The sequence below is a fragment of the Propithecus coquereli genome, unplaced genomic scaffold (assembly GCF_000956105.1).
Source record: "Propithecus coquereli isolate 6110/MARCELLA unplaced genomic scaffold, Pcoq_1.0 Scaffold38, whole genome shotgun sequence".
In the NCBI taxonomy this organism is placed as follows: Eukaryota; Metazoa; Chordata; class Mammalia; order Primates; family Indriidae; genus Propithecus; species Propithecus coquereli.
Window position 1 is genome coordinate 8,884,438 of NW_012149507.1, and position 26,684 is coordinate 8,911,121.

The following is a 26,684-nucleotide window of genomic DNA, read 5'->3' on the forward strand; positions in this document are numbered from 1 at the left end:
GCCATCCAATGACCAGTCTGGTATCTGGGCTGTGGTCTATGCCTTAGTTCAGTTTTCAGTGTCTTTGGTATGTTATTTAAGATCACATCCATGTATGCACAAATCAAGGATGAACCCAGAAGTTCATAGACAATTTTATGGGTTTTCTTCCCAAGCTCCGCCTCTCTCCATAATCTCTCCTGGTACTGATTATTAGATTATTTTCAATTTTCTAATCTGAAAGCTGGACTTCTCTCCTCCACATTTCCTACTGGCCCCTCTCTGGAGCCAAGCAGCAAGGAATGGGAGAGCAACAGAGGTTCACTCCACCCTTTTTGAGACACAGCTCTTCCAATCAGAGAAGAATGTTCCCCTCCCTCAGTTTTAGGAGCTGAGGAACTCAGCACCTGCTATTCTTGCTGCCACTGCCCCTATTGCAGCATGACTGCCTAAAGACTAAGGCATAAGAGAATGGAGTAAAAAAAAAAAAAAAGAGAGAGAATGGAGTAGAGATTTAAAGAAGAAGAAAAGGAGGGGGAGGGGAAAGATGTAGGAGAGGAGTGGCGGGGAAGGAAGAGAAAGAAAGGAGAATTTCCGACTCTTTTCTCTGAGTCTCTTTTCGCTGATCTCTTTCCTGGAAGAACAAGAGGTCTGCTCTTGGAGCTCTTTGTGTCCATGCCAATGCTCCCTTCTTGGTTTGGGGCTGCCTCAAGTTCTGCCTGGGGGCTACCAGAGGACAAGAAATGGTAATCTCACCACATATTTTGTGGTATTTTAAATTCTTCTCTTCTGCTATCTGCCTACTACTATTTATCTTTCAGAGTCCTCTAATAGTGCTCCATGCATTCTGTCTAGGTTTTATAGCTGTATTCAGTGGGAGAGACAGGTGGAATGTGTTTGCTCCATCTTACTTGGAACCAGAAACATTTGTATAAATTGTTCCTGCACTTTCAAATAATTAAAATTACAGTATGGCTTCCATTAAGCTGATACTTGTTTTCTTCATTTGCCTAACTATAAATAATCTAGTTCCACTACATGTGAAGTTTGTTATCCATTGACCATGATCCATACAGTTACTGTTTGGTTTTCAGAAATCAGAAGCATTCTTATTGATATTAATAATTTCAAAAAATAATTATTTAGCCAATGTTGTCTCTACTTCCTCCTACTGTTTTCTCTTTCAGTAGGCTAAAAGACTACATTAAATACAATTATATGAAGACACAATTTAACAAAAAATTAATATTTTGTTGCTTGACTTGACAACAATTTGAATCTCTGCATGGCTGGACCTTTGATTATGCCATTTAATGCAATTAACAACAGCATAAAAAGTCCTAACATACCAAAGACTATACAACTGAATGGCCAGTGATATAAATAAAGAACTATTTTTAGAACAATTTTGTGCCACTATCTAATATTTTAAATCACTCCACAATGCTGAATCATTTAAAGAAAAGAGATTTCTTCTTTTATGTGCCTAGTTTTCCAATGCTACTTATACTTTTTAAATCTTAAGACCCCCATGGTCTTTCATAAAATAAAAATTCCATGAAAGAAGTACAGGCAGGAGCTACTGTTCCTGAAAGGCATATGTCTTTTCTACCTAAATAGAGTGTTATCTCTTTGACAGCAGAAATTACATCTTTGTTGACATACACTATAAGGCTAAGAATGCCTGGAAAATGGAACTGCCAAGATAGAAAGGAATATGGATAATAAACCTGGATATTAAAGAAGACACATAAAGGCAGACCATGAAGAAAGAGCTTGTAGGACTATATTTTGTATATATTCAGGCAAGAAGGAATTGGCTAGAAATGGGGAGGAGCTGAATGAAATTTACCTATTGCCTTATGAATATGGTAGGAAAAGAAAAGTGGCCATAAATGTACATAACTGGCTTTTCAGATAACAAAGAGAACAAAATTTATAATTCTGTCTTAGCATATTAACCTGATAATATTAATAGTTTAATAAAACCCCCATTTGTCATAGAATTTTAGAAGTTAAAAATACAGCATATTTTTACTACATGGAGAATTTCTTATTTTAAAAAAACTTTGACAGATTTTATTAGGTTTGTACAAACTTTTCCCAAGGCTCCCTCTCACTCTACATATGAAGGACAAATATGGTTTGAAATGGAGACACCAAATATACACTGTTTATTCTAATAGATACTTGTGGAACTACAATCTTAAAAAATGCTGAAAGGGGGAAGATGGGTTTCCATCAGTATCTCAAATTGAAGGGAAGGAAATGATCACAGCAAGAATGTGTATGGAAAGCTCACAAATAACCATGAAAGTTGAGATCACAACTTGCCAATTTAGGGTTTTTAGAATGAGCTAGCTGCCTAGGAAGCTAAGACTTAGTAAAGGGATCATATGTTTATAAGCAAAGTAAGTTTCCCAGAAAAAAAAAATACAGATTCCTCTTTGTGAAGCTAATGAAGTAGTCTGCTCCCACACCAACCTAATTATTAGAGTCCTAGTTATTAGAGTCCAACCATTTTCTTTTTAGGATTTCCTCGGTACCCAGAATGGTGTTCTGCACATAGTGAATTCTCAACACAAGAGAATCAAGATCATTATTTTGTAGTCATATCATGTATATCTGTTGATTTGATTCCATTTAATGTATCCCAGTGGATTTTCTTTAAAATACACAAGGACTAGAATATGAAGTTTATAATCTACTATCAGTCCTAAATACACTACTTTACTTGCTTTAATCCCCAACAGAGTGCCTTTGAATATAGTGGGCAGTCAATAAATGTCTGAAGGATGAGGGTATGAATAAATGAATTACCAGACTATAAACCCTGATGAAGGAAAGGAATTGGCCCATTCTTTCTCGTGGCTCCCTACACCAAACTTTCAGAGCCAGCATACCCACAATGAAAGAACATCATCTGAATTAAGCTTCACAATGACTCTCTCATTACCACTGGGCTTCTGGCATCCAGCATGTCTTGGAGTCCTAGTGTTAAGGAATGCATTCTGAGCCTGTGCCGGCACAGGCATGTCACAGTGATGCTTCTAAAACAAACCGGAGCTCAAGTTTGTTTCAAGTCTTCACATGCTTTGATGGAAGATACGCTGGCAGCTGTTGTCATCATTAGCCTTGTGGCAATACTTTTTCCCTTAAGTGTCTTGTGTCTCATATGAAAGCTTAAAACTTGTTAAATAGGGAGGGACTTTGGAATATGAGCCAATGTCAAACAGTAAAGTTTTTATTTTCTCCTGTTATAGCAGCTTTAAAATTCTGAATTTCCAAATCTCAGTCTTTAACATTCAAAATTTTAAGTTAGATAATGGGGTAAGAACAGAAGGATACCAATTCCTTCTCCTGACTTTATGATCTTTACCAGAGGTCTAGTAAATGAAAGATTTAGAGCCTGCTAGGCACTTAGGTGTAGAATTCTCCTCTAATCCTGGCATTTATGGGATGAGTGAGCTGTCCATCTATGGTTCTATAACTTGGAGAATCTGTATATTCAACCCAATATGGTCTTCTGTGGCATTAACATTTTTCTAGCCACTGACCCAAGTGACACATTTTAAAACCCACAATAACTAATGATCACTGAGCACTTACTATGTATCAGACAATAGCTTAAGTACTTTAAATGATAAAGTGTTCACAAAACACTCTGAAGTAGGTATTTATCTACATTTCACAGACGAGAAAACCTGAGATTAAAGAGGCTAGTAACTTGGTCAAGTTTTTAGTTTTTTATCCACTATAAGGAAGACTTTTTTAAAAGAGTAATTAATTAGCACTGCCTAATATTATAAAAACATCCACTCTACTACACTATACATTCTTCTAAGGCAAGAACTACTATGTACTTCATCTTTGTATCTCCCACAATACCTAGAACAATGTCTCACACATACCAAGTTCTTGATGAAAGTTTACTAAGCAGATGAAAATAAGTTTAAGCTCTAGAACCCTCAAAGTCATTCATACACACATACTTGTTTGCCAAGTTTGCCTACATCCCTCAGAGACCAAAAGCAGCAGCTGCTTAATAGGTGAACTTCAACACCAAGCAACAGGTTGGGACAGGTAATTAAGAATACCAAATCCATTTGAAATTGCAGGGGAAATTTAGGGAAGTAGAATGTATTTATCAGAGTTGGAATTTGGCCAGAATTCTAAGGAAAATACCAATTACTCTTTGATAATATAAAGTAGCATATAAACACTGCTTAACTGAATTTCTGGCTAAGGTAAGGATTTCAGAGACCCACAGAAGGGATAAATTGTTTCACTGAGAAGAGGTCTTTGTACTTTCACAGTAACCTCCTGCATCTAACAGAGAAAACCTCTTGTTGTCAAGTTAGTAATGAAAGTGAATCCTAATTAATAGAGTTGGAACAAATAAGAGGTCTTTCCAGCACAACAATCTATTGTGCACATTAGATTAATTTCACTTTCTCCCTCTGCAAAGGATCTCTCCAACCTCAGATACCTCAGTGTAGAAGAGACCCCAAGAGAGTTTATTTCATCAAAATAGAAACTTTCTCAGACAGCAACTCCCTGTCCAAGATAATTTAAGTGTGATCTTGCTTGATCTGAAAGTGAAAGAATGGATTTGGTAATTTTCCAAGGTCTCTAACCACCTTCAAGTTAGGAATTCTATTAAAGGATCTAAACCAAAACAAAACCAAAAAAAAGAGGGATCTATAGATTTAAGAGATGTACCAACTAAGTACAATAAGTAAATGTGGACCATGTTTGAAACCTTAGTCAAACAAAAGCAATTGTTTAAAAACAATAGGATAATTGGAGAAATTGAACCCAGGTTGAATACTTGATGATATTAAGGAATTTCTATTAATTTTTAAGTGTAATAATAACAATTACATTTTAGAGATATACATACTGGAATTTTTGGAAATGAAATAAAATAATGCCTATGATTAGCTTCAACATGAAATAAGGGAGGGAGAAGTTAGTGGGTAGATGAAACAACATTGTCCATGTGATGATAATCACTGAAGCTCAGTGATGGATACTTGGGGTTCATTATACTATTTTCCCCCACATTTGCATGTTTGAAATTTTCCATAATGAAAGCTTTTTTAAGGCCAGGCGCTGTGGCTCACGGGTATAATCCTAGCACTCTGGGAGGCCGAGGCTGGTGGATCGTTTGAGCTCAGGAGTTCGAAACCAGCCTGAGCAAGAGCGAGAACCCGTCTCTACTAAAAATAGAAAGAAATTATCTGGACAAATAAAAATATATATATAGAAAAAATTAGCCGGGCATGGTGGCGCATGTCTGTAGTCCTAGCTACTTGGGAGGCTGAGGCAGGAGGATCGCTTGAGCCCAGGAGTTTGAGGTTGCTGTGAGCTAGGCTGATGCCACGGCCCTCTAGCTCAGGCAACAGAGCCAGACTCTGTCTCAAAAAAAAAAAAACTTTTTTAAAAAAGTAAATTAATATGGTCATGCACCATAAGTTGTGGCATAGGTGGGATGGGCCATAGCTCAAGTGCAATTTCTGGTAACACAATTTTCTCTTCTTTAAAAAAAGAAAGCATATAAGAATGCAAATAAATGATAGTGACATTTTTATACCAATAATCTTGAACTTTTACTAATTCATATAAGTCAATTTTCTAAAACTTAAAAAAATTTAAATATGAACCCTTATATCATTGTTTACTTTGTTTTTGTTTGATTTTTTCTGTTAAAAAGGTTTCTTATGTTGTTTGGTTTTGTTTTTCCTTGTCTCCTATGGTCTTGTCTGATAAAAAGGATTTTTAAAAATAAATCCTAAATCAAGCAGATCACATTATTTTTCTAAACTTCAAGTTGAGTTAAACCCAATTAATTAATAATGTTTTATTGACCAATACATGAAGCCAAGGCACCTTTTTTTAGCATTTTATAAAAATTCATTCATTGTGTTTGTAAACATTCAAATGATATTTACTGAATTTCTACATGCTACCATTAACATGCTAAAAGATATTGTGCATACGAGAAAAGTAAAATATGGTATCGGCCTTCAAGAACTTACAGCCAAATCAGAAAGATTAGATTTACATAGGAAATAATTAGAGCACAGTAAAAGTCTGAATATCTGCTAACTTAATGTGCACTGTTATTCAAACCAGTCTTTTTTAAAATTATCTCTAAACAAAACTAAAACCAACCAGTTTACTATTCAGTCCAAATTCCTGTATCTCTTTATTCACTTCATTTATAATTATTGTTATTTTATTACTGCTTTTTAATTTTTTATTGAACTTTATTTTTTAGAGCAGTTTTATGTCCACAACAAAGTTGAGCAGAAGAAACAGAGATTTCCCATATACCATATCCCCCACAAGAGCTGTACATTTTGTTACAATTGATGAACCTACAAGACATATCATTATCACCCAAAGTCAATAGTTTACATTAGGGTTCACTCTTGGTGCATATTCTATGGGTTTGAACAAATGTATAATGACACGTATTTACCATTATATTATTATATAGAATAGTTTCACTGTCTTAAAAATCCTTTGTGCTCCACCTATTTATACCTCCCTCCCCTCAACCCCTGGCAACACTGATCTTTCTACTATCTCCATAGTTTCATCTTCTCCAGAACGTCATATAGTTGGAATTATACAGTACATAGCCTCTTCAGTCTGACTTCTTTCACTTAGAAATATGCATTTAAATTTCGTCTATATCTTTTTTTTTTTGAGACAGGGTCTCACTCTGTTGCCTAGGCTAGAGTACAGTGGCATCATCATAGCTCACTGCAACCTCAAACTCCTGGGCTCAAGCAATCCTCCTGCCTCAGCCTCCCAAGTAGCTGGAACTACAGGTGCATGCCATCACGCCCAGCTAATTTTTCTGTTTTTTGTAGAGATGGGGTCTCACTCATGCTCAGGCTGGTTTCAAACTCCTGGCCTCAAGCAGTCCTCCTCACTAGCCTCCCAAAGTGCTAGGATTACGGGTGTGAGCCACCACACCCTGCCAAGTTTCCTCTATATCTTTTTCCTCTATATCTTTTTATGGCTTGATAGCTCCTTTTTAGTACTGAACAATATTCCATTGTCTAGATATACCACAGTTAATTTATCCATTCACATATTGAAGGACATCTTGATTGCTTTCAAGTTTTGGCAATTATGAATAAAACTGCTATAAATATCTACATGCACATTTTTATGTGGTATGTTTTCAATTCATTTCAGTAAATACCAAGGAGCACGACTGTTGGATCACATTGTGAGAGTATGTTTAGTTTTGTAAGAAACTGCCAAACTATCTTCCAAAGTGGCTGTAACATTTTGCATTCCCACCAGCAATGAGAGAGCTCCTGTTGCTTCACATCCTCTCCAGCATTTGGTGGTGTTAGTGTTCTGGATTTTGAGCATTCAAATAGGTGGGTAATGGTATCTTGTTGTTTTAATTTTCATTTCCCTAATGATAAACTAAAACAATAATATTAATGTGGATCATCTTTTCATATGCTTATTTGCCATCATATGCATATTTAGTGAGGTGTCTGTTACGATATTTGGATCATTTTTTTAATCAGTTTGTTTTCTTAATATTGAGTTTTAAGAGTTCTTTGTATATTTTGCATAAGTCTTTTATCAGATATGTCTCTGGCAAATATTTTCTCCCAGTCTGTGGCTTTTCTTTTCATTCTCTTGACAGTGTCTTTTGCAGAGCAGAAATTTTTCATTTTAATGAAGTTCACAGTCAATTCTTTCATGGATTGTGCTGCTGGTGCCACTGGTGTCATACCTAAAAAGTCATCACCAAACCCAGGTCATATAGATTTCCTCCTATGTTATCTTCTAGGAGTTTTATAGTTTTTCATTTCACATTAGGTCTAAGATACATTTTGACTCAATTTTTATGAAGGGTGTAAGGATTGTATCTCTAGATTATTTTTTCTTTTTTTGCATGTACATGTCCAGTTGTTCCAACACCATTTGTTGAAAAGAATATCTTTTCTCCATTGTATTACATTTGCTCCTTTGTCAAAGATCAGTTGCCTATATTTATGTGGTTCTACTTCTAGTATCTCTTGTTGCATTATCTTTTCAACTATTCTTTCACCAATACCATGCTGTCTTGATTATCATAGCTTTATAGTAAGTCTTGAAGCTGGGTAGTGTCAACCTCTAACTTTGATCTTCTCCTTCAATGTTATGTTAGCTACTATGGGTCTTTTGCCTCTCCACATAAACTGTACAATCAGTTTGTTGACATCCATAAAATAACTTGCTGGGATTTTGTTTGGGATTGGATTGAATCCGTCAAGTTGATCAAGTTGAGAAGAACTAATGTCTTGACATACTGAGTCTTAAGTCCATGAACATGGAATATCTTTCCATTTACTTAGCTCTTCTTTGATTTTTTTTTCAGCCAAGTCTTATAGTTTTCTTCGTATCAATCTTGTATATATTTTGTTAGATTTATACCTAAGTATTTCATTTTGGGGAATAGTAATATAAATAGTAATTGTGTTTTTAATTTCAAATTCCACTTTTTCATTGCTGGCATACAGGAAAATGAGTGACTTTTATATATTAACCTTAGGTCCTGCAACCTTGTCATAATCATTTATTAGTTCCAGGATTTTGTGTGTGTCAGTTGTTTTGTATTTGCTAAACAATCATGTTATCTGTGAAAAAAAGTTTTATTTCTTATTTTTGAATCCATATGCCTTTTGTTTCCTTTTCTTGTCTTATTGCATTAGCTAGGACTTGCAGTATGATTTTGAAAAGCAGTCATGAGAGGGGACATTCTTGCCTTGTTCTTGGTCTTAGTGGAAAAGCTTCTACTTTCTCATCCTTGAATATATTAGCTGTAGGCTTTTTGCAGATATTCTTTATCAAGTTGAGGGGGTTCCCATCTATTCTAGTTTACTGAGAAGTTTTTTTTATCATGATTAGTTGTTGCATTTTGTCAAATGCTTTTCCTGCATTTATACCTATAATCATGTGATTTTTCTTCTTGGCTATTGATGTAATGGATGACATTACAGTCATCCTCCCTTAACTAAGGAGAATATGTTCAAGACCCCAGTGAATGCCTGTAACTACAAATGCTGTCAGTCAGAACATATTTCTGTACATGTCTTCCACCCACAAAATTAATGCCTTTTTCATCTTAACTAAGCACTTACCATGTATTGTGGCCATAACTTTTGCAGTTTGAGGTACAACAACAAAACTAGTACAGATTTTTTTTCCTTCTTCACAATTTCCTAAACAAAAGATCCATTCTTACAAAAGATCTTAGCAACCTCAGCAAAAATTTTTTTTCTTGCTTATTAAGTTGAGAACATTCATCTTTTCACTTAAAGGAAGCACCTTATAGCTACTCTTTGGCATATCCAAATTGCCAGCATCACTACTCTTGTGCTTTAGGATCATTATTAAGTAAAGTAAGGGTTACCTGAACACAAGCACTGTGATACCTCAACAGTCAATCTGATAAGTGAGATGGCTACTAAATGACTAACAGGTATGTAGCATATACAGCATAGATATCCTGGACAAAGGGATGATTCATGTCCCAGGTGGGATGGAGCGGGACAGCATGAGATTTCTTCACACTACTCAGAATAGCATGCAATTTTAAAATTTATGAATCACTTATTTCTGGAAAATCCATTGAGTATTTTGTGACCAGGGTTGACCATGGGTAACTGCAACTGTGGAAGGCAGGTATGGGGAGGAAATTACTGTTATTGATTTTCCAATGTTGAACCTGCCTTTCATACCTGAAATAAATCCCACTTGGTTGTGTTGCGTAATACTTTTTATACATTTTGGATTCAATCAATTTTGTTTAAGAGTCTGTTGCTGCCTAAAGTCCTTTAAGTGTATGTTGCAGGTAGATTGACCCCACATGATCCCTGCCTCCTAGTGTTTATGCTTTGTCTAAACCTCTCCCCTTAAGTGAGGGCTTCTAGCCAAGAGAATATGACAAAGATAATGAAATGTCCTGTCACTCCTGTAGTTATGTTATATGCCACTCTGACTTGCTAGCAGACTTATTCCAGAGACTCTTCTTATTGACTTTATAATTAAACAGCCATGTTGAAAAAGCCCACACAGTAAGGAATTGTGGGAAGCCTTGAGGATCTACAGGCAGCTGCTAAGAGCTAAGGGTGGCCTCCAATTGACATCCCACAAGGAGCCAGGGCCCTGAGTCCTACCGTCACAAGGAAATTAAGTCAGCCAACAATTTGAGTAATCTTGGAAGCAGATTACCACACAGTCAAGCCTCCAGGTAAGAATGCAGCCCAGCCAATACCTTGATTAATTGCAGCTTTGTGAGACTCTAAGCAAAGGATCCAGTTAAGCCATTCCCAGATTCCTGACCCACAGAAACTGTGAGATAAATGTGTTATTTTAAGCCAATACATTTTGGTAATTTGTTACAGAGCAATAGAAAAGCAATACAACAGAAATGTTAAAATAACAACATGTAAGAGTTCAACTGAATCCTGCAATAATATTATGTCTTTTCGGTTGTTGTTTTGTTTGTTTGTTTAAAAAGCAAAGCCAGAAGGCTTAGCCTGACTAAAGTCAGAATGTCTTTAAAAAGGACTTCTATTCCCTGAAAATAGCAAATTTTCAAATTTAGTTAGATTTTTAGGACACAGTAATTCCAGAGGAAATAACCTAGGATAATTGGCACCTGCTGTATCTGAGTTAGATAGGAAAATGGATAGTATTTTCATTACTCTTCGAATTTTTTTTTTTTTTTTTGATACAGAGTCTCACTGTGTTGCCCGGGCTAGAGTGCCGTGGCATCATCCTAGCTCACAGCAACCTCAAACTCCTGGGCTCAAGCAATCCTCCTGCCTCAGCCTCCCAAGTAGCTGAGACTACAGGCATGCGCCACCATGCCCGGCTAATTTTTTCTACGTATTTTTAGTTGTCCGATTAATTTCTTTCTATTTTTAGTAGAGACGGGGTCTCGCTCTTACTCAGGCTGGTTTCGAACTCCTGAGCTCAAACAATCCGCCCGCCTCGGCCTCCCAGAGAGCTGGGATTTACAGGCGTGAGCCACCGCGCCCGGCCTACTCTTTGAATTTTAAAACACATTGCACTCCTTGGGATACTTGGTCACTAGTTATTATTCTTTTTATACATTGTTGGATTTGATTTGCTAAAATTTTAAGAATTTTTGAATCTATGTCTATGATAGATATTGATCTATAGATTTCTTGTAATGTCTTTGTGTGATTTTGGTATCGGGATAATGCTGTCCTCATAGAACGAATTGAAAAACATTCCCAGTTTCAATTTTTGGAAAGACTTGGTACACAATTAGTATTATTTGTTCCTTAAACATTTCATAAAATTCCCCAGGAAAATCATCTGGGTCTAGAGTTTTGTTTCTGGGAAGGTTTTTAACTACAAATTCAATTGCCTTAATAGATACAGAGATATTCAGATTATCCTATTTCTTCTTGAGTGAGCTTTGGTAGTTTATCTTTCAAAGAATTTATCCACTCATTTATGTTTTCAAATTTGTTGCCATAAAGTTCTTCTTATTATTCCTGTTATTATATCTATCTACCTATTCTTCTTCATATCTGTAGAAGTTGTAGTTGTCACCTCTTTCATTATGAATATTGGCAATTTGTGTTTTCTATTTTTTTCCACCTGATCAATTTGACTGGAGAATTATCAACTTTCTTGATTTTATCTAAGAATCTGGTTTTGGTTTCATTTTTCTTTTTAAAGAGAAAAATCTCTTTTCTCTTTTAAATTTCATTGATTTTGCTCTTCTTACAATAATCCTTTTTCTGATGACTCTAGATTTAACTTGCTCTTTTTTCTAGTTTTTTAAAATAGAAGCCAAGGTCACTCATTTAACATCTTTCTTCTTTGCTAACATAGGCATTTTAGTGTTATAAATTTCCCTCTAAGCATTGTTTTAGCTGCATCTCACAAATTTTGATATGTTATATATTTGCTGTCATTCAGTTCAAATACTTTATTTCTTTTTTTGTCTCTTTTTTTGGCCCATGGGTTATTTAGAAGTTTATTTAATTTCCAAATACTTGAAATTTTCCAGATAACTCTGTTACTGAATTCTAATTTAATTCCATTGTTGTCTGAAAACATATTCTTTCTGATTTGAATCTTTTAAATTGATTAAGTGTTGTTTGACAGCTCAGAATATGGTCAATGTAGATAAATGTTATGTGTATACTTGAAGAGAATGTGTACCGTGCTGTTGTTGAGTGTAATATCACATAAATATCAAGTTATTATTTGATAGTTCTGTTCAAGTCTTCTATATCTTCACTGGTTTGTTTCTACTTGTTCTATCAATATGGGGAGAGGCTGACATCTCTGGTTAAAAGTGTGGACTTGGTTGGGCACAGTGGCTCATGCCTATAATCCTAGCACTATGGGAGGCTGAGGAGGGAAGATCGCTTGAGCCTCGGAGTCTGAGACCAGCCTGAATGAGAACAAGACCACATCTCTACCAAAAATAGAAACAATTAGCCAGGTGTGGTGGCACACAACTGTAGTCCCAGCTACTGGGGAGGCTGAGGCAGGAGGATCACTTGAGCCCAGGAGTTTGAGATTGCAGTGAGTTATGATGACACCACTGCACTCTACCCAGGGAGACAGAGCAAGACTCTCTCTCAAAAAAAAAAAAAAAAGTGTGGACTTGTCTGTTTTTTCCTTTCAGTTTTATCAGCTTTTGTTCGATGTATTTTTGAGGTCTATTATTAGGCATATAAACATTTAGGAATGTTATATTCCCTTGATAAATTGACCCCTTTATCATTATGAAATGATGCTCTTTATCCCGAGTAATATTCTTTGTTCTGAGATCTACTGTATTTATTATCATTATAGCCACTACACCTTACTTTTGATTAGTGTTAGTATGGTATACCTTTTTTCATTCTTTGATTTTTAACCTTGTTTGTGTCTTTATATCGAAAGTAGGATTCTTGTAGAAGATTTACATTTAATGAGACTATTGATATGATTGCGTTTAACTTTACCATCTTGCTATTTTATTTCTATTTGGACCACCTATTCTGTGTACTCTTTTTCTTTTTCTGTCTTTTATATTTTGGGGTTTATTAATGGTTCAATTTTATCTCCTTGCTGTCATATTGGTTATAATTTTTTGTTCTAGTTTCTATATATTTACATATATAGGTATTATTTTAAAGGTTTACTTATCACAGTCTACCATCGAATAATATTACCACTTCACATAAACAACAAGACCATTATATAACAGTATACTACCCTTTCTTCCGTCCTGGCCTTTGTGCTGTTATTTATATACATTTTATTTCCACAGATGTTATAAATACTGTAATATGTTATTATTATATTTGTTTTAAACAGTTATTTTTTAAAGAGATTTTTAAAAAAGAAAAAATGCCCTCTATATTCACCCACATATTTATCATTTCCAGTGTCCTTCATTCCTTTGAGTAGATCCAGATTTACATCTGGTATCATTTTGCCTCTAACTATAGGACATCCTTTAACATTTCTTATAATGCTGGTCCATTAGTGATATATCATCTCAGCTCTCATGTTTCTGAAATGTATTTTGCTTTCATTTCTAAAAGATATTTTCACTTGGTATAGAATTGTAAGTTGACAGTTTTCTTCCTGTAGAAGCTGCTCCACTGTGTTCTGCTTGCATTGTTTCCATCAAGAATTCTGCTGTCATTCTTACCTTTATTGTTTTTTTGGACATGCGTCTTTTTTTTTAATTGGATGCTTTTAATATTTTTTCTTTATCACTGATTTAATATTTTTCAGTATTTTTCTCTTTATCACTGTTTCATTATGGTGGGATTGGCATAGTTTTCTCCTTTATTCTTGTGCTTGGAGTTTGTTGACCTTCTTGGATCTCTGGGTTTATTACTTTCAGCTATTATTTCTTAAAATAATTTTTCTATTACTTCCTCTCACTCCTCTCCTTTACAGATTCCAAGTACATATATACAAGGCTGCTTGAAGTTCTCCCACAGTTCACTGAGGCACTATTGACTTTTTCAGTCTTTTTTTTTTCCTCTATCTGTGTGTATTATTTTCCTAGAGCTGCCATAACAAATTACCATGAACTGGGGTTATAACAACAAAAATTTATGCCATACATTGTGACTTTACTTTGTTGGAGGCGGTTTATGTGAGTACTCCTAATGTTATTCTGAACTTTGTTCTGGGATGCAATCAACATACTTGAAAATAATTTGATCCTTTCAAAGCTCACTTTTAAGCTTTCTTAGGTAGGACCAAGCTTTCTTAGGTAGTTTTTAGTCTTGGCTTAAATTTGTCCCACTGCTAGATAATATTTTTCTGAATACTCTATCTAATGCTCCATAAATTTTGAGATGTTTTTCTACTCTAGCTTCTGGAAAAATAAGCTATTCCTAGCCCTTTGTGAGCTGTGAGGATTGCCCCTGCTCCTTTTGGGTGGTTCTTTCCCCAGTCTCAGATAGTTCCCTCACATGTATATGCACATCAGTACTTAAATGAAGACTCAAGGGAAACCCTTTGCAGAACTCCAGAGGCTTCTTTTCTATGCAGCTATTTCCTCTCTGATACTCTGCTCTGTGAACTATAATCACCTTGGCCTCCCCTGATTCCAAGCTCTGTCTCTTCAACTCAGGAGTACTGCTGTACTGCACAGTGCAGGGTCTTCCTCTCTACACTGTGCTATGAAAACTCCCTACAAACAGTACACTGGAGCAATTGTTCAGCCTTTCTCATTTGTTTCCCTTTTCTCGGGTATCACTGTGCTTCACTACCTGATGTCCATGATCTGAAAACTGTCTTTTCATATATTTTGTTGTTGTTGTTATTGTTTTAGTTTTTTCAGCCAGGAGAGTAAACATAGTCTCTGTTTTTCATCTTGACCAGACACAGAAGTCACCTTCTAATCTTAAATAGTACAAAATGGATATAAATGCTCTCTCCATGACATTTTATACTTCTTATCCTGAAAATTACAGGTATGTCTCACAGTGCAATATCTCACATACAGCTAAATCAGTAAAAAAAAAAAAAGCCAAGACTATTTATTGTGATAAATAATTTGGATGTTTATAGACTTAACTGCTACTTTGAAGAACTGAAGGTTCAAGTCATTGAATCGTCTACATCAGAGTTGTTGGAAATGCACATCAACAATTTTGTTTTAGGAAGAGATAGCTTTACCCTGTAGAAACCAATATATGTAACTTTCCAAGATTTTTAAGAGGGGAGAAATTGAGTTCAAAGAGTGAAGTATATTTTATCTTTAAATTCTTCCTTTCCGGAAAAACTTCATTACTGGTTTTGCTTAGTTTCTCAAAGTATGCCAGAACAATACAGAATTTGGATACTAATAAATTCTATAAAGTAGACAAAAATTTCTGGTAAGGCACATTGGTAGCTGCCTCCAGCAAGACCTTTTAAGGCTGGTAAATGATAGGAAATTTTCTATCTAGGAGATGCCCTAAGCCCCTTTCATCATAGTCTGTTTGCTCTCAAAGGATCCGCTTAAGTGATTTATGAGAAAGGAATAGTATATCAATCACTTGATCTGTTTCTTTTAAAACATTTGTTGGGTGGTTTGCCCAATAAGAAAATGGATATTAAGTTTGACTGTTATAAATTTTCTTTAGTGGAGTCTGGTAAAGTAGAACAAGGAAAAAATTCCAGGTGATAAGAAAGCACTGAATGGCAAAGCCTTTAGCATTTCATTCTAGATGATGTATCCAAGCATGAGGATGAGAGGCCTCGCAAGTCTACCCACACATTGTGAGCTTCCAGTGTATCTGTCCCTGCAAGCCTTGACATTCTTTTAGCCCACAGCTGCTGTGAGTAGGGAGATTGCTTGACCTGCCATGGCACGGTTCCGTGTATTATGAATATAAAGTGGGGTAAATTATCTGAATGGACCCAATTGTATAGTATGCTATGTCTCACAAGGACTGGTCAGAGTAAAGACAGTGACAGAGCCTGCAGTGCAAACCCAAACTGAACAGATTGTTTCTTCACCATGTTGGGAAAAGGCTGTTAATTGGCTCATGTAACTTTTCTAATATTTGTGCACTGGATGCCAAAAATGGAAATAGTAACATTCTGAGTCATCCTTATGACAGGTATTAGACATTTATTCCTTCAGGAAATACATTTTTTAACCATAAATTATTTCCATTTTCATAGCCAAGTCCCAACCCTGTAGAAAAAGGTTTTCTTCAAACCCAAGGTATTTCTATTTCCACCAATAATTTTAGGTTATTCAGGGAAGATAGTCTCTGACTTTTTCTTCCTGTTTAGATGATGTTTACCTGGTGCTGAACTACAAAGCATACCTATTATTCCTTTACTTTAGTCTCAAAGAAAAACTTTCGAAAGAAAAACGTTTTTCATTTGTGTCTGTAGCTTTGAGTCAGTCTTCATGGTTTGGCTGTCTGATGAAATAGACCAGTAATTCCTGTTAGAGCCTAAAATTAGCCTCTCGGTGTTGTCAACATAATCTTGAGACTTCCTGTACTGGATCTGTTTGTTTCCTTATGTTACATCTGATTAGATATAGTGATACAGGTGATACTATTTTTCAATCTTTGAACCGAGGAGAGGGATACATTTGTTTCATACTGTCAGAGCTGGGGTTTAGAACCTTTCATCTAGAGAACAGTTTGAATAAAACAATTATTAATAAGTATGATATTACTAACAGTCAGACCTTATTTTTGATAGTGATTATACTTACTTGGTCATCTTGAACAAATAAGAATATGGTAGAGCAAGAACCAATCACATACTTTATAGAGTTCAATGCAAAATGAAAACGTGGGGTCCTTTGTTCAAAAATTGTTTAAAGTTCCAAAACAAATCATTAATTAAACCAAGCCTCAGTACTGTTGAGTGCAGGGCACTGTGTGACTGCACAGGGCACACACCTTAGAAGCCAGCCCTGACCAGAGCAGATGTACTGAGACAAAAGTCACTGTTCAGACTCACTCACACTCTTCTGCTTACTTTTTTACCTGTTTGGATGATCCCACTCATTATTTCATGTCTTACTACCAGTGAGGAGACGTTCACAGTAACGCCAGTAAACTCAGAGTCCATTAAGGAAGAAGAATAACACATGTTTATAAGGAAATGAAAACGTTTCTACATGTTTTATAAATTATATAATAATCATCACTTAATTATTGAGTCTAATGGTACTTTGCATCAGATGATTTAAAACTGATTTTAATGTTTAACCCCCAAACTGTTGAACTCTTTCATGGTTATAATAATTTCTCTATCTGAAATCAGTTAATCAATACAGAAATCAACTTTAATACTGGATGGCCAAGAGGCAGAAGTGGAATATTTGAGCAAAGGCAGTGGAGTTCAAGACATTTACATTTTGTTATCTCCTGAGTGCATACAGTAAAGACACCATATGTAACATTGCTACAAAATAACTACCATACATTGAACATCTATGAGTCAGGCACTATGAGATGCATATTAACTTACTTAGTCCTCCTAAAGTAAGGGAAGAGAGGGTATTCACAGAAGTAAAGAGTCACTTAAATGGACATCACAAAAAAATTGGCATTAGGAACTACATTAGTCATGGTCCGGGCATACTAAAATAAGTTAATCAAGAAGAGTTCATTAAAGTGACTATTTACAAAAGTGTGGGCAGATTTTAGAGAAGCAAATAAGGGATAATGTAGTGTCCTGTGTGGCTAGCAACAGCAAGAGCCCCAAGAGGAGGAGAGGTTACTATGACCTGCAAAGAGTACCAGTGTATAGAAGGCCTCCTGACAGGAGATGTGACCTCCATTAGAGGAACACAACCAAATAGTGGGAACTCACAAGGAAAGAGCTGGGAAAATAAATGTCCAGACTGCACTTTCATCCCTCCCTCACATTTCCTACCAGTGTTCCCCACTGACCAAACTCAAACAGAGGCCACAAGGGAGCTTAATTATGTAGTCCAGTGATTCTGAAAGATCAGCATGCGTCAGAACCACATCAGAATCACCTGGAGGGTATGTTTAAACACAGATTGCTGGGCCTCACTTCCAGAGGTTCTGATTCAGCAGGTCTGGGGTGGAGCCTGAAAATTTGCATTTCCTATAAGTCCCCAGGTGATGCTGATGTTTCTTGTCTGGGGAAACCACTGATTTAATCTAAACAAGTCAGCCTCTCTGGGCAGAAAGCAGGGTGGAGAAGGGTGAAGTGTATCACTGGAAGACACCCAGCATAGGAATGATAGAAGCTGATAGGAAGACAACAGACTTGTTTATTATCAAAACAGCTGTCTCTGATGGTTGTCCTTTTGTTTTGTTCTTTTTTCCCCCTCCTTGAATGCTAGCCAAAAGATTTATTTTGTTGCCTTGGTGCAAGCAGAGAGAACCTTGAAGTACTTTCAACATACCTCCCAAATAGACCCTTAAAAAAACCCAAACTTTAGATAATGTCTAATCTAGACTGCCTCTCACCACCCAGAATTGGTGCCTGCAAGGAGGATGTTGTCAGACATAGCAGGAAAGAATCTTGATTTTTTTTTCCTTATACCACTATGTTCAAGAGCCTAGGATGTCTTCTGTAAAGGAAAATCTAGAAAATTGATAGTTTCAATGGTAAGTCTATGACAGATGCTTATGAATGTCCTGACTATAAGAAAACATTATTAAGTTTTTGGTGGGTGGGATCATCAATCAAGACTAGCAATAACTGAAATATAAGGCTGAATGGGATGGCGTATCATCTATAAGGCAGAGTTTGCTATTACTGATCCTCACTGTGTTTTCATTGAAGGCCAACAATGAGATTATGTTAAAGACAATTGAACCTTTCCTAGCAAAAAATAAATAAAATGTAAAACTAAAAACTAAAATTTTATCCTGCTCTGTGTAAACAAAGTATAGCAAGTGAGATTAATGAATGACCTACTTGGGAAAACCTGTAGATAAGGGTTTAATCTGCATTTGATAGTGGAAAGGTTGTATCCGTTTCCTGGCAGAAATCTCAGAGAACACCTAACTTACATGAAAAAATGCAATGTTCTCAAGAAACATGCCAAGGCATAATTATTTATTTCCTCAGGTGCCTAACGTTAGCTTTTAATTGTCTGCTCAATATACACAGTATTTTTTATTTGTTTTGAGAGATTTTGTTAATTTAAATTTTGAAAGGTGTACGTATTTTTTTTTCTATCTGGGAGAAAAGCTGATGAGATGCCAGAAATCGATCAGGTTTAAATCAATTACTTAAATCAGAATGCTAGCTGCTACATTACTGGAGGAAAGAGAGGTGGTAGATGTTAACCTGCATAATCACCATTTATTTACTTATTTATAGGCAAATTTCTAAGGCTATGATCACCTTAGCATTTTATTTCCAAATACCAACTCGGGAATCAACCAAAAAATTATTCCACCCAGAAAGTTATTAAGTTCTATTAGCCTTTTTAGTATTCATAGTTTCATCTATGACATTGGACTTAACACTGTGTTCTTCAAAAGTTGGTTTAGGGGCCGGGCCTGGTGGCTCACACCTGTAATCCTAGCACTTTGGGAGGCCGAGATGGAAGGATAGCTGGAGGCCAGGTTGAGGCCAGGAGTTTGAGACCAGCCTGAGCAATACCAAAACCCTATCTTTACAATTAATAGAAAAATCAGCCGAGCATGGTGGTACACGCCTGTAGGACCAGCTACTCAGGAGGCTGAGGCAGGAGGATGGCTTGAGCCTCGGAATCTGAGGTTACAGGGAACTATAATGATGCCACTGCACTCTAGCCCTGGCAACAGAGTGAGATACTGCCTCAAAAAAAAAAAAGTTGGATTATGATCAAAATAATTCTGTATAAAATGGAAAAAAAATGGATGTACCAATATTCACTAAAAAAAACACAGTAAGTTGGATTATATGGCCAAATGACAGAAATCAAATGAGTGCAAAGATGCACAATTATAAGCCATTTGCCCCACAATTTCATTTGTCTGTTCCTCCAAAAACACCTGCTTTAACTGTAATTGCACAGGAACAGCAATACCCTAACCATTGTTTGCAGTACCTTGATCCCTAGACATATTGGAGTCTCCAAAGTAGGATGGAAGCCCAGAGAGAACTGAGGCTAAATGGATGTTGTGAGACTGATAACCAATACAAATCACAGTGCCTGGGATTTGGGGGCTAACTCTGGGCTGTTATCTTTTACCAAGAAGGTTGGCCAAGTGGATGAGGCATGAAATGAGAGCAAAACCTCTGGGGAAAAATAATCAATAATTGGTTGAACAATATCATTTTAAAAAATAAAATAAAATCAATACTACTTGCCATAAAAATTTCAAATAGTAGAGAAGAGCATAAAGTAAAAATAAAAAGTAACTTTACCCCTCTTCAGCTTCTAATCACATTTCCCAAAATAGTTTTTCTTTTGTAGTTTTCCAGGTATTTTTGATGCAAATTCAAAAACATAATTATAAATATCTCTGTTTATACACAAAAAGTCATACTCTATATATTGATCTGCAAATTTTTTTTCATTTAATGTTTCTTAGAGATTTTGCTATGGTGGTATAGCAGGTCCTAAAATAATGTCGTTTCGTTCATCATTGTTTCATTATAATGTTTTTTTTTGAAGATGATTTTTATTAAATCGAGTCATTGCACTTGGTCATTTTATTGCTACAGCAAAACAAGGCCATTAAATTATAATACTTCTCATTTTTGATTTAAATGATTGTCTCATTCTGCTCATACTTTTCAAGTTTAAGTGCATGCATAAAATGTTTATCAAAAAATATAGAAAGCACTTGGATTTTTTTTCTGTGATCACAATAAGGAGCATAAAATAGAAAATTGTCTGTTACACAAGGCCTATTCTCTCTTTAGATCTTCAGACTTAAATTCTGTAAAGAGGTAACAGCTTTACAATAAAATGGAAGCTTAGTGGTCACACAAAAAATAACATTGATGGCCAGGTGCGGTGGCTCACGCCTGTAATCCTAGCACTCTGGGAGGCCGAGGTGGGCGGATTGTTTGAGCTCAGGAGTTCGAAACCAGCCTGAGCAAGAGCGAGACCCCGTCTCTACTAAAAATAGAAAGAAATTAATCAGACAACTAAAAATATATAGAAAAATTAGCCGGGCATGGTGGCGCATGCCTCTGTAGTCCCAGCTACTCGGGAGGCTGAGGCAGAAGAATCGCTTGAGCCCAGGAGTTTGAGGTTGCTGTGAGCTAGGCTGACACCACGGCACTCACTCTAGCCCGGGCAAAAGAGTGAGACTCTGTCTCAAAAAAAAAAAAATAAATAACATTGAAATGCAATTAGGAAATTAAGTAATATTGTGTGTTTCAAAGGATAGGAAACCTGAACTAGAGATTCACTAATAATTTGGCAATGACAGATTCCATGTTGTTGACCTTTAGTCTGTTATTTATACTCACATGTAGAAAGAAATTACCCCTAAATAAAAGCTATTATTACATATCATTTTGTGATATGAACTTCAGGAACAGAAATTAATAAAAGTTCCCATATCAAGAGCAAATAGTAAATTGCTAGAATAAAGGAATTTTTCCCTTTAAGTTCAAGTTCATTTGGTTTTATTTTCTTTACTGTTTTGTCAAGGGCCATTATAATGTTAATGAGAAAAAAAATCCATTCCCAGCCAGGTCCACTATCTGCAAGGAGTTTCATGGTCTCCTCATGTCTGCATGGGTTTTCTCCCACATCCCAAATATGTGCACATTAGGTAAACTGGTGTGTCTAAATGGTCCCAAGATGAGTGAGCGTGGGTGTGACTGTGAGTTCGCCTTGCAATGGAATGGTGGCATCCCATCCAAGGTAGGTTCCCTGGCCATGCCCTGAGCTGCTGGGTTAGGCCTGTGCCACCTGTGATCCTGAACTGAAATTACTGGGTAAATAATTATAATATCTTACTTGTGTTTATTCATCTTTCTTAAATGTATGTATAGCTCACATTTATTTCAATGTTTAATATTAGAAATGTTTTGGTCTTTATTTAGAAATTTGGTGATGTTTTTGTGACCAGAAATATGTAATAGAAACTTAACTCTTGTATCCAGGAGCTATAGCTCACACCTGTAATCCTAGCACTGTGGGAGGCTGAGGTGGGAAGATTGCTTAAGGCCAAGAGTTTGAGGCTGCAGTGAGCTATGATTGCACCACTGCACTCCAGTCTTGGGCAACAGAGCAAGACTTTGTCTCTAAAAAGAAAAGAAATTTAAGTTTTGTTTATATCAATTATCAGTTGGCCTATGGTAAAATTGGTTTTGTTATACATCATTTCCCTTAAAGTTGCAGTTTCTGGGGCCAGGTGTGGTGGCTCATGCTTGTAATCCCAGCACTTTCGGAGGGCAAGGCAGGAGGATTGCTTGAGGCCAGGAATTGAAGACCAGCCTGGGCAACATAGGAAGACCCCATCTCTACAAAAAATAAGAAAAATAGCCAGGTGTGCTGGCACACACCTGTAGTCCCTGGTACTTGGGAGATTGAGGCAGAAGGATCACTTGAGCCTCGGAGATGGAAGTTGTAGTGAGCTATGATCAAGCCATGGACCCCAACTGGGGAAACAGAGCAAGACTCTGTCTCAAAAAAAATAAATAAACATATAAAAGTTTATTTAAAAAAAAGAACTAGTCTTACTGATAGCAATGGGGATAATAGGCTCCCCGAATTATAGAGGCCAGGTGACAAAGCTAAGGCATTAGAAGCAAGGTAGGCATAATTATCACAAGGAACAGCAAGGTCACTGTGGAAGTTGGGTGGGGGAGGCCTGAACCACAGTAAGATACAGATTTTTTATTAGGGCACAGTACCCTTGGAGCTAGATAGATGGGCAGCCAACAGGGTATTGCTCAATCTAAGTCATCAAAAGAAATCAAAGATGGATGAAACCAGAGTTAATGGTAACTACCCCAATAAAAAGATACAATCCCTTGCTTGGTTTCAAGATCTGAGCCAGTTCTCAGGTACAGAACTCACTGACAAAATCAGAAGCCAGGGTCCCAAGGAGGTTATAGCAAGTATATACAGTTCTTTTACAGTATATACTGTTCTTTCCCATTCTTTCCCAAAGACTGGAAATAACCCAAATATTCATCAGTATGGAACTGAATGGCTGTGCCATGCTATGTCCAAACACAGAATACTGTGCAGCTGTAAAAAGGAATGAGGAATTATATGTAGGGCTCTCCAGAATATAACAGTAAGTTAAAACACAAGGTACAGATAAGAGTATATATTTCATTCTAAAATTTCATAAATGAAGGGACTGAAGCATTTTATCCTACTTTCATATACAAACTTTATTTCACAGTTAACAAATAGTCAATGTGATAAGCAAAAGTTCTTCTTTATATAGAATTCCCACTAATACATCACCATTTTGGAAATCTTAGTGAAATAATGGATATTAGCAACAATCATCAGTAGGTGCTAAAACCCTCTGTAAAATATTGACAGAAGCTTTCTAGTGGGTGGATCAGGCTAGCAGCACTAAATGGAACAACTGTTAATTTTCTCCTGATGTGATGTGATAGGAAGTACAAGACACCATCTATGAAATATACTGCCCCCCCCAAATATTGAACCTGATTATAAATAAGCCTTTAAAACTTAATATTAGTTTCTAATGTCCTTTATGTCTCTTTGTACCCATCATTTAGCTCCCACTTATTAGTAAGAAAATGTGTTGTTTGTTTTCCCATTCCTAAGTTATTTCACTTAGTATAATGTTCTCTAGTTCCATTCAAATTGCTGCAAAAGACATTATTTCATTCCCTTTTATAACTGAGTAGTACTCCATTGCATATATATACCACATATCCATTCATTAGTTGATGGGCACTCAGGTTGATTCCATATCCTTGGAATTGTGAATTGTGCTGTGATAAACATTCGAGTGTGGGTGTCTTTTTTATAAAATTATTTCTTTTCCTTTGGGTAGACAGCCAGCACTGGGATTGCTGGATCAAATGGTAGATCAAGTTTTAGTTCTTCATCCTGTTTTCCACAGAGGTTGTACTAGTTTGCAGTCCCACCAACAGTGTACAAGTGTTCCTTTTTCTCTCTATTCATCCTAGCATCTCTCTTTTTTTGACAATTTAATAATGGCCATTCTGACAGGGGTAAGGTAGTATCTCATTGTGGCTTTAATTTGCATTTCCCTGATGATTAGTGATGAACCTTTTTTCATGTTTGTTGGCCATTTGTCTATCTTCTTTTGAAAAAATTCTCTTCATGTCTTTTGCCCATTTTTTGATGGGGTTGCTTGTTTTTTCCTTGCCGATTTGTTTGAGTTCTTTGTAGATTCTAGATATTAGTCCTTTGTCAGATGTATAGTTTGTGAATATTTTCTCCCATTCTGTAGGTTGCCTGTTTATTCTTTTGATTATTTCCTTTGCTGTTCAGAAGCTTTTTAATTAAGTCTCATTTATTTATTTTGGTTGTTGCTGTATTTGCTTTTGGAGTCTTAGTCATAAATTCTTTGCCTAGGAACTATGTCTAGAAGACTTTTTCCTATATTTTCTTCCAGAATTTTTATGGTTTCATGCCTTACTTTTAAGCCTTTAATCCATCTTTGGGAGGATCATTGGGGTATAAAAACCTAGCTATTGGGTGCTATGAACACTGTCCAGGTGACAGGCACAGTGAAAGCCCTGACTTCAGCATTATACAGGGTATCCATGTAACAAAAACATTTGTACCCCCCCTTAATATTTTGAAATTAAAAAAAATAACTATCATATTAGAAATGCTATGATTCAGGTCTATAAAGCCAATGAAAGGTTGTTATGGCTGTAATTTTGTTTCTTCAACTTGCCACTTTTTAAATGTACACATCCAGCCTATGATTCATATGTCTATAATGTTATACTTTGGTCATCCCTTTTATATGCTATGTACATAGTGGAAAAGTTTATTAGAATAATAGATTTCATGTAAAATGGTGACTCTTTGTATTCATAAATATGCACCAAAATATTCTTTGAATAAAAATTTGCAATGTGAAAAAAGTTAATATTAATATTTAGAAAATAAAGGATATAGAGCAATAAGTTAAATGACACCATGAGGTAAAAATGAGCCAATCTAGAATGCAGAAGATTCTATGGATGAATGACCCATTTTTTTCAACAAATTAAAAACATAAAGAAACAGAACTGTTAAAGTTTAGAAAAAACTTAATATATATAACAACCCAATGCAGTATGTAGACTTTGTTTGTATGGTATTTGTTCCTATGCTGCTATAACAAATTACCACAAACTTAGTGGCTTAAAACAACACAATGTATTCTCTTTTGGAGGTCAGAAGTCTGAAAATGGGCCTTACGGATAAAATGCAGTCAGACTGCATTCCTTCTGGAGGCTCTAGGGGTGAATCCATTCCTTTCCTTTTCCAGCTTCTGGAGATTGTCCACATTCCTTGGCTTGTGGCCCCCTTCCAGCAATGGCATCACTCCACCTCTGCTTCCACTGTCATCTCCTTCTCCGATTCCAACCCTCCTACCTTTCTCATATAAGGAAATTTGTGATTAAATTGGATACATCCAGATAATCCAGGATAATCTCACCAATTAAAGATCTTTAATTTAATCACATCTGCAAAGTCCCTGTTGCATGTAAGCTAACATGGTAACACAGTTTCCAGGGATAAAATGCAGAGGGTAGGAGGTGGTGGGGGGGACCATTATTGTGTCTACTACAGATTCTGATTCAAACAAACCAACTACAAAAGACTTTTTTTCACACAGCTGGAGAAATTTTACAATAGATTGGGTATCATATAAAGAAGAGATTCTATTTTTTTTTAGATATGATAAATGACATTGTGTTTATGTTTAAAAAAACGTATATGTTGGACATGTTTGCTGAAGTATTTACAGGTGAGATGATATGATATGTGGGATTTGCTTTAAAATACAAAAAAAGAATGTGGGAAAAAGCAAGATAGGCAAAATAATAAAAATTGTTACAACTGGACTATGGTTCCATAGGGTTCAGAATATTTTTACTTCTACTATTGTGTATACTTGAGAATGTCTACATTAAAAAGGTTTTAAAAATTAATCTAAAATAGTTTAAAAGGAAAGGAAAAGAGAATCCAATGCTTCAATGAATAGTCTTGTCCAAATATTGCTGCATAATAGTATGAATGTACAGTAGTATAAATTCGTAGATACAGAATTGCATTTAAAATGTTTATAGTGACTGCTTTACATATATACTAAGGTTGAGCAATTAAGTAAACAAATGTAAGGTTATAGGAACCAGATTTTTCACTGTAAGAGATGAAAGTTGCAGATAAACAAGAAGGGAAGGATAAAAAAAAACTCTGGTGCTGGATTAGAGTTGGAGACATCAGTATGAACTCACAGTTAGTTTAATAGATACAAGAATAGGTAGATAGTTACCACTTATAGATATGTGTGTATACATGGGTCAGTATACATAAATATATTACCTAGCCCTGTCCACTAAGAGGGCCTAGAAGCAATCACACCCTAGCAGCAAAGAGCAAACCCAGCACCCACATCTTTTTGTTTGTTTGGTTTTTTTTGTTTGTTTTTTTTATTTCAGCATATTATGGGGGTACGGATGTTTAGGTTATGTATGTTGCCCTTGCCTCCCCCCTCCCCCCCAAGTCCGAGTTTCAAGCGTGTCCATCCCTTGGATGGTGCGCA

General features: G+C 36.0%; 1 pseudogene; it reads right to left on the bottom strand.

Moving 5' to 3' along the window:
* Positions 1-26,684, bottom strand: part of LOC105816614 — a 38,336-nt pseudogene that overhangs the window by 1,613 nt on the left and 10,039 nt on the right.